The sequence below is a fragment of the Eleutherodactylus coqui genome, chromosome 1 (assembly GCF_035609145.1).
Source record: "Eleutherodactylus coqui strain aEleCoq1 chromosome 1, aEleCoq1.hap1, whole genome shotgun sequence".
In the NCBI taxonomy this organism is placed as follows: Eukaryota; Metazoa; Chordata; class Amphibia; order Anura; family Eleutherodactylidae; genus Eleutherodactylus; species Eleutherodactylus coqui.
Window position 1 is genome coordinate 346,482,116 of NC_089837.1, and position 14,679 is coordinate 346,496,794.

Here is a 14,679-nt window from a genome sequence, read left to right on the forward strand (position 1 = left end):
TATTTGCTACACAGTAACAATCAGGAGACAAAACACAATTGCAAGATGAAACAGACTGGTAGGTAAGAGGTTAAAAGACACAAAAGCTCATCTTTCACCTGTGCATGAGCTGTCCTGGAGGCATGAAGTCGGGGGCTGCAGACAGTTGTCCACATCTCCAGAGCAGATGAAGCTTTGCCTACAAATCCATGTGAAGCTCAGCTCCTGCTCCTCCTCCAGCAGTGAGGCAGGCACAGTGCAGGCAGCTATGTGAGACACATACGTGCATACAGTATAGTATAGTCAGTGACTATTGTTTCCAGTGTATTGACAGCTGTAGGATCTGCTGTGCATCACTGACTTGTAACATCCCCTGCTGCTCCTACGCAGCCTCTGCCATCCAGCGCTCTGATCAGCGCACAGCTCTTTGAATTGCCCGCTGCCAGTGTATGCCACCCAAGACAATAGCTAATCTTATTTCATTGAAGAACCGTCTCAGGATTATCTAGAGGGGCATGTCATTGTGGAATGGAGTTTCTAGCAAGTTCCCCATCACAGGTCCTGGATATATGGAGTATTATTGATGCTCCCTGGAACACAGCTCATGATTGATCAGAACACTTGTTTGATACACATCTTGGTAATGGGCAGGAAGGGTCCCTGGGAAAGGTGCCTTGCTTGAACTGAATGCACCTCCACCTTGGTCTAAGCTTCCATACAGCCAAGGGCAAAGGACACTGACCTGGATCACCAGCCCAAGGATCCAAAGAGAACACCGCAAGGATCAGTCAAGTAGCAGAACACAGACAGGTAAGGAAGAACTCCTCCTTCATTCTATTTGTAATGAGGTTCCAGCAGGAAATAGGTTAATACGCTGGTCATTGTCAAGCAGTGCTATTCTGTTCTATAGTTTGGGAAATAACAACCTGGTTCCCTGAAACCTGTTGTCATAGTGCTAGGGATCCTGCTCCACTCAGCATTGATGTCTATGTAGCAGTTCTTGCATTTTTTAATTAGGAGATGTCTTTTTTGGCTTGCTCTAACTAGGTTCTTACAAGTGTCCAGTAATTTAGGTTTGATAATTTACCTCTTCACTGGCTGCAGTGAACTGAAGTATGGAGCTGTTCATCACTCTGGTAATGGAGCAGGCTTCAGATTCTGTGGCACAAGCATCAGCCTCTCAGCATGGACTGGACAAACTGTAAGCATTTTACCTTTACTTCATCCCTTTTTTTTGCCCCAAAACCTATTTGGGCAAGCTGGCATCCATGCAGCAAATTGTAGCCATGAAAAAAAACCTAGAGAAGCTGAGGTCTATGTATTCCATCTATGAGTCATTTGCAATAATCATTTTATTGTAACAGGCTGTTATCAGATGTCACAACATGAGGGTTCCCTCACATTGGCAATAAGGGGGCAATGAGTGATGAATGGTTTACTTGTGGGGTAATCTGTGCATTGGAATATCTCTGTGTCCCATAGCTAAATGCATATGCAGGAAAATGGAGTGACAGATAGATACCTGTATGTAAAAGGTGGTCAGTATCTATGATTGACTATTCACATACCTGGGGTATAATATGACATTTCGTCCAGTACACACCCTGCATGCAATTTCCAGTCCTCTAATCTCAGTGTCTGACCACTGTGAACGCTTGCATAATCATTTTTGCCTGCTACTGTGGGATAGTCTGGATTATCTGGACTGAAAGACAATCATTAGCACATAAGAACTAAGTTGTACAGCTGTACAGTAATTCAAATCAATCATGTCAAGCATGAACATAGGTCAGAAGCTGCAGTGGGCTTATAGACCACCCCAATTAATTGCAATATATTACATACATCCTGACAATGACTGGTGGGGGGGGGGGGATAGTGGGGGGGGGGGGGGGGCTCAATTGTGGAAACCTAAAGCATTGGTGATGCAGAATTGGTCTCTGTCTCTAGTAATTGAATACACCTTAGATGGCAAACACCGTTTATGTATAAGCTCATGATCACTGACAGTAATACTATGAATTCATCCCAATGTAAAGCACTACAAATCGCATAGTAACCCCGTCAGTAGAAAATCATTGGATTTGTTTGTGTCACTGCTATATGTAAATATCCCAACTACTAGTGACAATACAAAAAATAACATTATTTGATGAAATAAGTGATTTAAGCCCCTGAGTATAAAGACACAATTTGTGCTTTTTCTTTATTTTGTGCCAGAGCATCACTAAGGTAATCATTGCATGAAGAAGTTAAGGCTCCCTCTCTGCTTGTGGTGTGTACCTCTGGAAATTGCTTGGCTCTTAGCAGATGTGTTTTGATTTTCTAGTGAGGTGGAAGAACCAGTTGGGTTCAGATCTAGTCAATATTTTCAAAGAACAAACACTGCCCCCCATGTCTTCCTCAATTTTCATTGTGAGGGGTCTCAGAAAGCATAGTAGGAACATTGCAGCATGCATCTAAGCAAAAACTGTTCTGAGATGATAATGACTTCCAGTAGCTGCTGACCCAGGCCAAGTTCCAACTTGCTTCCTGTAGGTATGAAAACTACACATCTCTGTGCCAATCTGTTGAGGCATCAATGCTGTTACTCATGGTCTGTGTTGCTTCTGTTATGAGCCAAAGATGAGTCATAACATTTGGGCACAGTGGCATACTGATTAAGATGCAGTTTTATCATGATGAAAACTTTGATCAGCGAGTCTCTTCAAGATGAGACACAGGTTCCTTAGTCAGGTGGACAAAAGACTTGGGCTTTCTTCCTACACACTTCTTCGTGATATTTTTTGGCTTGTGAAAAGTGTAGTGTTTTCCGTGTCTTTTTACAAAGATTTTTGGGTGCTTTTTTAGTAATATATTTTTGTCATGCTTTTGGTCTATATAGAAGCTTATGGAAAAATACATGAATTTAAAAAAAACTAAAACTTCATACCTTAAGTAGGCTACACTTGGAACAAAACACCACTGACCCAAGAAAAACGCGTAAAAAGTGAGGAAAAATACCACAATATTGGCACTGTTTGTATGTTTCACATTTCCCTATTGCCTTACATATCACAGCAGTGTGTTTGGTTAGAACACGCAGAACAGATTCCAAAAAAGTCACAAAAAAGCTGCGTTTTTCCTAAAAACGCTACATGTGAAACCACTGTTCAAAGAAAAGTCCTTGAAACCTTCAAAATGTCTAGATATAGGTTGCATATATTATTCCTCAATTTAGTGAAAGACATTTCGAACTACATTAAAATACTGAGCACCGGTTTTAATTAGGCCTGATGCCCATTTAAGCTGCTTCCTTACGGTAGATGCCTGTCAAATTTCTTGCAATATAGAAGGCATTTCACAGACAAAAAGCATTTATGCTGCCAAGTTACTAAGAAATATTCAAATTCCAATATTTACTGATTGTGAAAGAGTAGGGAAAGAGATATTTATGATTTTTGTCTTAACCAGATCAGACAATGGACCTACACTCTGGAGAAACAAGCAGACCAATAAATTATGCCTTATCCGTCGTTGGTCCCAATGCAATAGAGTTTTGGTTATCTGATGAGAGATATCATATGATTATTTGGAGATGTAGTAGTAATATTTCATTTTGGTTTATATAGTGAAACACAATAGGTTACTAGAGCATAATGTCTGCATTTTTTGAGAGTACTGTAATAGTCATTGCTTGGGTTACTCATTAAACATAAGGATGAATACTGAGCCATGTGAGGCTCTTGGAGAATGAAGTTTGAAGCTCTTTAACCCTTTCCAGTCCAATTTATATCCTGGTTTTCCTAGGGGGCTTACTCTTTTTCTGCCGTTATACAACAGGGCTATATGCTGGCTAAAGCCAGTACTGTGTGATGTGACAGATTGGATAGGCTCCAACAGCAGAGAGGCTGGCAATATACAATAAGAGAACCCCGACGGATGTCTACCATTATCGGAGTTGTACAGCCTTAAATCATAATATCTTCACAGGTCAGACAGTGGATTGGAAAGGGTTAAAAATGCAAAAAGTATAAGAAATGACTGTGTTCTTACAATGACCATATAGGACTATACTGTGCACTCATGTAGGCAGCATCTCACTTCATCAATCAACCTCAGCCTAAACATACAGTTTTTTTAAACAAGACATCATGTGGTGCCAATGTTTTGTGAGGGTTCTATATATTCACTGTAATATGTACACTATGATAATACAATTATAAGAACACACCCTTAAAAGTGGTCAAATAATTGAAAGAAGACCAAATACATTAGTTTTTGTTGCGAATACATGTGACATAGCTATACATATATACTAGTACATTCATAGTGTGATTTGCTATGTACAAAGGAGCAGAGAAACAGGAGTTTAGCAGTGCATTGTGGTGTTTCAGTTTTCATCTAGTACGTGGTTACCTTTCAGGTTTGAAGCTGTAATTCATTCCGTGACATTTGTCCTATAAATATTTATGAAAGTATTCAATGTAATTCATACATGAATCTAGATGAGGATTGTACCTCCCTAGGAGATAAAGGTCTTTATATACAATATATATATATGCTATAGGTTGCTTTGTTTTTCCATTTCTGTTTGAATATATTTGCTGACGTTTGCATACATTCTAATATAAAAAGGGAAAAAAAGGAAAACAAATATAAAAATAATAGATACGAGCATCGAACATCACCAACACATACAGATTGAATATATGTTCCTACTGAGATCTGATGTCCTTCTTGTGATAATATATAATTTGTGTTTTTAGTTCATTGTTTTCAAGTTAGGATCACTTGGAATAGTTTGTTTTGCTGCCTTAGTAGTTTTGGTTTTACCTAAAGGATGACATTTGAAGGTCATTTTGAAAGTGTTCTCTGTCTGACCAGTTCTTGCAGCTTATTGTATTTTGTCTCTTCTGCTGGTTCATGTCTCCATTTTTGTCATGCAATGTGTTTGAGGCTTTTTCGTGAAGATTTAAGGAGAATGTTTTGAATAAAAGAAAATAACCAAAATGTATGATAAATCTAACTGAAAATGGATGTCTGTGTGTCAAATGTAGGAAAAACTATTATTATGAAAATCTGAAGTTGCAAAATAATATATTGCTAGTACAGCAAATTCAATAGTCCATTGTAAATGCACCCCGAAAAACATGCCTAAAAGATTAGGAGTAATCAGGGGGTACGGTACTTGGGGCTATAGTGTTATACATTTGAAATGTCATAAAAACTCAGTTTTTAGTTCATTGTGTGCAGCTGTTATAGGTAAATGAATGAAACGGCTTCTCTGATCTCACAGACATGGCTGTCTTCATTAGATCTATAGAAAGAAAGAAAAGTAGATCAGATGCAATAGAGCAATACTGTCACCTGTATGTAATAGTCTTTCTGTTGTATTTGCAGCAAGGTTTGTTAAAATTGAGGTCTGTTCTCAGTGCTTTAGGGTTAGATGTCATCATCAATGGTCAGGGGAAGAAGTGAAAGCGCTGTGCTTCTATTACACTTCCTGTTTTTCTTATGGTCAGGGCTAGACCATCAGAAAGCCCACACTTTTACTTCCTCCCCTGAGCACTGGTGATGAAGTTTGGCCCCGCTGCACTGGCTGGATGATCAGCTTATGGACGGGAATTCTGATCCCCATCAATCAACTACTAATGACCTATTGAGAGGATAGGTCATCAGTTGTAAAAGCTTGGAATACCCCTTTAAATAGAAATAAATCTAAGGTATGCAGCTCACAATCACATACACATTCTGGAAGTTCTTAGAATTAGACATATCAGAGGTAAGATCCTAATACCAGGCAGATTTCTGGACTTCCTGACGTTAATTCCATTGAAGAACACTGCGTCCTCTCCCCAGGCTGAAATTACTTTTTACATCTTAGCATTATGTTGACTATAAACTGTTGTATGCTTATTTTGTATTGGCATGCAATAATCACCTTGTATATTACTTAGTAGTATAACAAGATTTGAGGTTACTTCAAGAAATTGTATGGAAAGCTGTATTTGAATGTAGTAAAATTCTCCCATATTCCATTTATAGAAAATTAAGCTGAATGAACTGTGCTGTACTCATCACTGTATACAACTCATGTGCTATTAGGAAACCATTCAGGCGTTTAAAGAGCCACGGTTGGTTAAAAAGGACTCCACGCAGTATCTGTTTAACAGCCGTTTCTGTGTTATTTAGTGGTGAGGAAGGGCTAAGTATTACAATATCATGATCTATCCCTGTAGATTGTAAGCTGTATTAGACAGGATTCTCCTTGTGTGTCCTTATTAATAGATATGTAATGTGTATTACATTGCTAGTTATCTAATTGTTGTCTATTACACAAGTGTACTACAATTGTTTTACATTTAAAGAGTACTTGTCATCTGCCTAAAGCTCCATTATTAACTTATGGTAGTGTTACGCAAGGTGACAGGGAGCCAGGTGAGGTAATTTTTTTACTCGCCCACTCCTTGGTTTCCACAGAGCCCGCTGCTAAAGTCCATGTACCGCACAAAAATCTGATTCCTTATAGCCTCGTATAGGAGAGCGTGCACATGGGACTCGGAAAAGTGTCAGAATTTTGTGCGGCATGCTGACTTCAGTGGCGAGCACTTCACCTGGTGCCCTGTCACCTGGCCTCACAGCACCATTAATTATTGGTGCTTTAGGCAGGTGACATGTTGCCACTAAGAACTAAAATAGAAAATTATTATATAGCAGATCCTTATGAAGAGTCCTGGCTGCTATTGCTGAAGAGAAACATTCTTTCCCCTTAGGTTGCCTGTCCACGGGTGTAGCGATATCCTGCCGCAGGAGCCGTCGCCTGGGAGCAGGAGACGGCTGACGGTTCTCTGCACTGAGCCTATCTGACAGATAGGCTCACCGCGGAGAATCGCGGCACATTGCAGCATACTCAGACATACACAGACTGCTGTCAGTCACTGATAGAACCGCCTACTGGACCACTCAGCTTCAAATGAGCAAAGGTGTAAATGAATAAAATGCAAGCTATAATGAATCTTTCCCCATAAAACTATATATCAATCTGCTCAGCTTCTTTTGATCTGTAACATGATGCCTACAGTTTGGACACCATGTTCCAGCTGACAGATTCCCTTAAAAATTGTGAGGGTTTGAATTAAAAAGTATGTTCAACTTTGACCTTTTATAATAGTGATTATGATTAAGGGCTCATGCCCACGGCTGTGACGGGCTCCGCAAGCGGAATACTGCAGCAGAGTCCATCACGGCGCCGCCCCAAAGACCCCATACTCACCTCCCAAATCCGCTGCGCGAGTCCCGCATGACATGCATAGCAAAGCGCATGACGTGCCGTCAGTGTCATATGACACGCCAGCAGTGTCATATGACGTGGCCAGCGGTGGGCGGGATACGTATTCATGCCATACTTCCGCGGTGCAACAGCGGAAATATAGCATGATGGACAGCTTCCATTGGCCCCAATTGTCTATATTGGCTACAATGGAAGCCGGATTCTCATATTCCCACGGAAAATAGGACATGCCGCAGGTTATTTCATGCTGCCAAATTCCACGTGGAATTCCGCAGAGTGAACATTTAGCTATTAGGTTCAATAGAACCTAATAGCTGAGGCCATGGGCATTAGCCCTTATACAGCTTTATTTACATTAAACTGGACAATATGTCCTGCATGGAGTCCAATATACTGTTACTTTCGTGCAGGACGTGTGAACAGCGACCTACATGTTCGTATTATATTTATATCTAGAGGGATGAATATATATTCCAGATCAGATTCTAGGAACACAAAACAGACAAAACAGGAAAAAAAAAGGCAAAGGGGAAATCTGATCCAAAATCTTAGAAGCAGGGGGATCCTATCTAGAAGGGAGGAAACTGTGCCGAGAAGGACAGCCCTACATCAGGAACCTGGCTCTGCAACAGGGAATAGAAGCCATGTATAGATGACACCAATGTTCATGAATACCCTCTGAGGCCTCGGTCAGACGGGCGTTTTTTCGCGTGATTTGCGCATGCGATCTGCGCATATATAGACCCAATGCTTCGCAATGGGATCGGTCACATGTCCGCTTTTTATGCGGACATAGGACACAACGATTCGCAGAACGCGCCTATCTGCGTTCTGCGCATCGCTGTGTTCTATATATGCGCTCAATGGGGCCGGCGGCAGCAGCGCTGACCCCATTGAGAACATATACTTAAAGATCATTCTCCTCTGCCACAGCTGTAACAACTGTGGCAGAGGAGAACGATGTTCGCCCATTGAATTCAATGGAGCCGGCAATACAGCCGGCTCCATTGAAAGCAATGTGCTGCCGGCGAGCGCGGGATGAATTTCCGGGAAGGGCTTAAAAATATAAGCCCTTCCCTGAAAACCATCCTAAAATGTGTAAAAATAAAAAAAAAAAGTATGTGGCACAGCTGTGGCACAGGAGAGCGGGCAGCGCTGGGCCGTTTCGCCGAAAACACTGCTAGCTGCAGATTTTTCGGCGAATCGTCGGCCCCGGTCACGCGATTTGCGGATGCGCATCCGTCATGCGATCCGCAAATCGCGCAAAAAAACGCCCGTCTGACCGAGGCCGAAGAGGCAGGGCTGCAAGGTGTTAAACACCTAAGCAAGTATTAAAGTGAATGTGCAGCAGACCTAGCTAAACTCATAAACTCAGATCATGCAGGGAACCACAGCCAGGATCAGAACCGCTTCACACAGAAGTTTTCAGACAGTAGTCAGCAGATCAGGCCAGGAACACCTTCAGACTTGTGTCTTCACACACTAGACCAAAAGTATAAGCGGTGCTTTCCAAGAGAAGGAGCTCAAATAAATGTGCTAAGACAAGTGCTTATTGGTTGGCACGGCTGTCACTCTTCCCAGCCAACCAATCTGCTGACAAATAGTAAAATTAACTCGTATGGCAGTCACCATTTCAGAAATGAAAGAATGCAGACATCGGCAAGATGACAACAAAAGCCAGGACTGACGCTGTAAAGTCACCCTAATCATCGACCGATGCTGTCATGCTAGACATATACCTTCTAATTTCTGATGTGCTATATTATATTTCACAACTTTTATTGTGTTTTACATCAGCATACACGAATTGTGCAAACACTGGAATATAAAAACAGAACTTACAATTTCATATCTACATTTTTCCACTTTAGCCGGGCTCACACGAGCGTATGTTAAAATGCTGCGTAAAGAACGCAGCATTTTATTGGCATTATCGCAATTGCTGTAATTGTGATCGCGTATGCCTGCACATATCAGCGTATCTAACACACAATGTCATGCACCGACTTCCTGTGTTTTTTCTTTATTTTTACTTTCCTTGCTTTGTTTCCTAGCAACATTCATGTAAAATGCCGCACATACACAAGGTAATTTTTATATGCACTCATAACCAATGTAATACGTGGTAAAATAGAACATAATGTGTTCATAGCGATTCTCCACTCGTGGCCAGGGGGGATGCACTTTCCATAGCAACCCTATGGAAAGCGTTCACTGCGTTCCCCGCAGCCGGATTATCGCCACAGGGAACACAGTGAAAATTCGCCCGTGGACAGGAGCCCATACTCTTCCTCTGTGTGTTCCTGCTGCTGCTTTCACTAACACCGTCCTGAAACAGAAAACTGTGTTGTAGAGGAGAACATCTCCACTTTACTACCAAACTCTTCTAGCTGTACTATCTGATGCCCAAAACTTCCCTGGTATAGCTGCAGGTCACAGCTCTCCTAGGTCCTTTGGCTTCATAGCTAAATAAAGCTATATCAGCTCTCTGTAGCTCCAGGACCTGTGATGTCATTGAAGGTTCTTCTCATTCATCAGTTTAGTTTACATAGTAATGGTTCACACAAATGTCTCTGCAACTGAAATGAAGCAGCTCAGTAATGCAAACTGTTGCTCTGACAAGTAAAATATGGTACTAACATTCATGAGTGCATGTAGATTTCTAATAAACTTTGTTTAGCAATTTCACACTTTATTATCTCTGCTAGCTATCAATGAATCTAAATATTCATGTTTCCATTAAGAGGCTGAAAACTTATACAGACCTTTTATTTTTCAGAGTTGAGGAATTACTCCTTTTGTATCCAGGCTATGCAAGAAACAATGCTAGACAAAACACCCGAAGCTAAATGAAATGCAGGTGCCCATTACTGTGGCTGTACTACAAGAAAAAAAACATTCACGACATGTGCAACAGCACTCTGCAAGTGGCAAGAAAAATGCCAACATTGAATATATCAATTTCGAATTTCATTACTGCTATATTTATTATGCATAAAAATACAAGTCTGTTAGAGTCTACCTGCCAGCAACAAGGCAGCCTCTTCAGATGGGACCTTACACTAGTAGATTAACCCTCCTTTGGGCTGAGGCCTCAAGGGGAGTAAGATCTAGCCAGTGTCTGCTGGCATTAAATGGGTTCTTTCATTTAAAAAAAAATAAAAAAAATTCTATACTTACCTATTCCTCCCCAGGCAGACTCCTTACCACATCTTCACTGAATCGATCTACTCCTGGCTCCTGCAGTCTTCCTTCTGTGACAAAGCGTACATTACCGGCATTTCTGCTTCCCTGATGGCCTGCTGTGCATGCACGATATCTCATACATTGCTGTACCTTGCCAGCATTCGTCTTCCTCGGCAGTCTGCTGCGTATGTGTGATATCGCGCCGCTAGTCTTTCATATACTACCGTATCTGAAACACTAGCAGTGTGATATCACGCATGCACGCTAAAGAAGGCTACCAATGTTTCGGCATTCCCTGCTAGGCTGTGAACGCTATGTCACTCATAGCGTTCATTATTCTGCAGGAAGTGAACTGCAGCTAATGAATGCTCCAAAACAGGAAGAAGTGGAATCGGCTGGCTGGTGGTGAGGTGACCTTGGGGACTGGAGGAGGCAGGAGAAGATGCAGTAAGAAGACTGCCTGGGGAGGAATAGGTAAGTATTGATTTTTTTTTTCTAATGACAAAACCCCTTAAAAGTCATCTTTGGACAAAAAGGTAGAAGTGCACATTCTAGGAATAGGACTAAAGAGATGTAATCACAGGCAACACAAAAGAAGGTGACCACAAGAAGAGCATGAGTCCACATTCTTAGAAAGTTTCAGTGCACTAAGATCCACGTCACTGGTAGGTGTATAGCCTTCAAGACGTTTTTAACTTTTTTCATTCAAGTAGTGGAAAATTGTTTCTCTTTTCTTTATCCCAAAGAGAGGTAAGTCTGCTAGTTTAGGGTCCAATCTAAAGAGAAAGGCTTGTTGTTGGCAGAAATTTGATCAAAATGTATGCTGAGAAGCTCATATTTAACTCCAAAGAAAATACAGCAGTAAAGCTGTATGTATGTTTAATTGTTTTAATTTTCACATTTTTTGGCTTTTGCTGAGTATTGTTGGCCTCTTTGTGTATGCTTGCTTTTGCAGTACAGCCAAAGTACGGTAATGTGAGCCTACATGCATTTATTTCATTTTATTATGGCTCTACTGTTTTCAGATTTTTTTTCATTCTACATTTGGAAGTATTGTTGTCTCCATCCTATTTGTCCAAGGCTGTCTTCAATTAGAGCAGAATATGGCTGATCCTACTCCCTCTGAGCTTATCTTGGAGACCTAGATTCAAAGAGAGATATTTCTGCAAGTGTAGAGTCCCATCTGAGGAGGTCCTCTTGTTGTGGGAATATGGACACCATTTATGAAAAAAACAATTCTAGTAAAAAAGTCATCAATAGGTGGTGTCAGGAAGAGATAGGGGAGGTACCGATCAATCCCGCCTCTATCACTGATTTGTTATGGATCAAGTACTCAGCAGAGGGGGGGGGGGGAGTAATTAGCATCCCCCTGTTACTGGCTGACTTTATTGCCATCATGATCAACAACTTCCTGAGTCCAAATGCATCAGGGTTCACTGCAGATGAAAGAGGAGGGGGAAATATGAATATTGAAGAGCCCACTCAACTTTTCCCTAGTTCAGAATGGTGGACAGTTGACAGGGACAGTTGGGTAATAGTTTATCAATATCATTATACCACAGGTGGCGCAGTAGCTATGCAAATAACGCTATAAATGAATAAAAATCAATTAATTCCCCTTAGTTTTCAACAATGCTCTCCATTTATTAAACCATGTTTTTCACCTCTGAACACAGTGAGTCAGATTTCATCACTACAACATACTGAAAAATGCTCTCCTTGAAATCTGACACTGATGTAGGTCTGTTACAGTAGACCTGGTCAGCTACAGTACCACCTATCGGCGACTTTTTAACTATTTTTTTTTCCATAAATGGCAAATGCATCATCTGAATTGGCTGTGGCTGAATTTCATCTCATTTGGAACAGGAGAACACCCTGTAGAGGCCTCTTGAGTTGGGGAAGTTTAATTTCGTTCCTCCTGTATTAAAAATCATTGAAATACACTTCAAATGCGTTAAATTTATTATATAGTAACATAGTAACATAGTTCGTAAGGCTGAATGAAGACAATGTCCATCTAGTCCAGCCTGTCTAGCCTCCTGTGTTGTTGATCCAGAGGAAGGCAAAAAACCCCAAGAGCAGAAGCCAATTAGCCCTTTTGGGAAAAAATTCCTTCCCGACTCCCTAATGGCAGTCAGACTGTTCCCTGCATCAACCCCTAATAGTTCCTACCTGCTTGTATACCCGGATTAACAAATAACCTTAGATTTATAGCCTATAATATCCTTCCTCTCCAGAAAGACATCAAGTCCCCTTTTAAACTCCTCTAAGGATTTTGCCATCACTACGTCCTCAGGCAGAGAGTTCCACAGTCTAACTGCTCTAACAGTAAAGAACCCCTTTCTATGTTGGTGATGAAACCTGCTTTCCTCTAAACGTAGCGGATGTCCTCTTGTTACCGTTGCAGTCCTGGGTATAAACAGATCCTGGGAGAGATCCTTGTATTGTCCCCTCATGTACTTATACATAGTTATTTGGTCGCCTCTTAACCTTCTTTTTTCTAGAGTAAATAGTCCCAATTTGGATAGCCTCTCTGGGTATTCCAGTCCCGTCATTCCATGTATTAGTTTAGTTGCCCTTCTTTGAACCCCCTCCAATACCGTAACATCTTTCCTGAGCACCGGTGACTAGAACTGTATGCAGTATTCCATGTTAGGCCTGACAAGTGCCTCATATAATGGAAGGATAATGTTCTCGTCCTTTGCCCCTATACCTCTTTTAATGCATCCCAAAACTTTATTTGCTTTTGCAGCAGCTGACTGGCATTGGTTACTCCAGTTTAGTCTACAATCCACTAGTACCCCCAGGTCTTTTTCCATTTCACTTTTCCCTAGCGGTACCCCATTAAAGGAGATGTCCCGAGGCAGCAAGTGGGGTTATACACTTCTGTATGGCCATAATAATGCACTTTGTAATATACATTGTGCATTAATTATGAGCCATACAGAAGTTATAAAAAGTTTTTTACTTACCTGCTCCGTTGCTAGCGTCCTGGTCTCCATGGTGCCGACTAATTTTTGGCCTCCGATGGCCAAATTAGCCGCGCTTGCGCAGTCCGGGTCTTCTGCTGTTCTCTATGGGGCTCCGTGTAGCTCCGTGTAGCTCCGCCCCGTCACGTGCCGATTCCAGCCAATCAGGAGGCTGGAATCGGCAGTGGACCGCACAGAAGAGCTGCGGTCCACGAAGATAGAGGATCCCGGCGGCCATCTTCAGCGGTAAGTATTGAAGTCACCGGACCGCCGGGATTCAGGTAAGCGCTGTGCGGGTGGTTTTTTTAACCCCTGCATCGGGGTTGTCTCGCGCCGAACGGGGGGGGGGGGTTTAAAAAAAAAAAAACCCGTTTCGGCGCGGGACATCTCCTTTAAGTGAATATTGGTAACATCCATTCTTGCTGCCCATGTGCATAACCTTACATTTATCAACATTGAACTTCATTTGCCATTTTTCTGCCCAAGCCCCCAGCTTATCTAGGTCAGTTTGTAGCCGCACATTGTCCTCCGTTGCATTAATTATATTGTATAATTTTGTGTCATCTGCAAATATTGATATTTTACTATGCAGTCCCTTTATCAGATCGTATATTGAACAGAATGGGGCCCAATACTGAACCCTGTGGCACCCCACTAGTAACTGTGGCCCAATCAGAGTATGAACCATTTATTACCACCCTCTGCTTTCTATCATTGAACCAATTTTTAACCCAATTACACACGTTTTCACCCAATCCGAGCTGTCTCATTTTGTATATTAGCCTATTGTGTGGCACAGTGTCAAACGCTTTAGAGAAGTCCAGATATAAGAGATCAATAGACTCTCCCAGGTCCAGCTTAGAGCTTACTTCATCGTAGAAACTGATCAGATTTGTCTGACATGAGCGACCCTTCATGAATCCATGCTGGTGAGGAGTTATTCCCTTTAAATTTTTCCCGTTACTGAGGTGAGACTTACCGGCCTGTAATTACCAGGCTCACTTTTGGTCCCCTTTTTATAAATTGGAACCACGTTGGCAATGCGCCAATCCAATGGTACAACACCGGTCTTGATAGTGTCTAGAAATATTAGGTATAGCGGCCTAGCTATCTCGTCACTTAGTTCCCTTAGTATCCTTGGGTGTATTCCATCTGGGCCTGGCGATTTATCGATTTTAATCTTCTTTAACCTGTTCCGCACTTCCTCCTGCATTAGGTATGACATATTTTGCGAGGGGTTTATTTTTTTCCCCTGTATCTCGTGTGGCA

The 14,679-nt window shown here is 41.7% G+C and overlaps 1 protein-coding gene across 1 annotated transcript in view; it reads left to right on the forward strand.

Moving 5' to 3' along the window:
- Positions 1 to 378: 378 nt before the first annotated feature.
- Positions 379 to 14,679, forward strand: part of CALN1 (calneuron 1) — a 404,054-nt gene continuing 389,753 nt past the window's right edge. The window contains exon 1 of the mRNA XM_066592552.1: positions 379 to 789. The gene's annotated coding sequence lies outside the window, so the exon portion shown is untranslated. The remainder of the gene's footprint in view (positions 790 to 14,679) is intronic.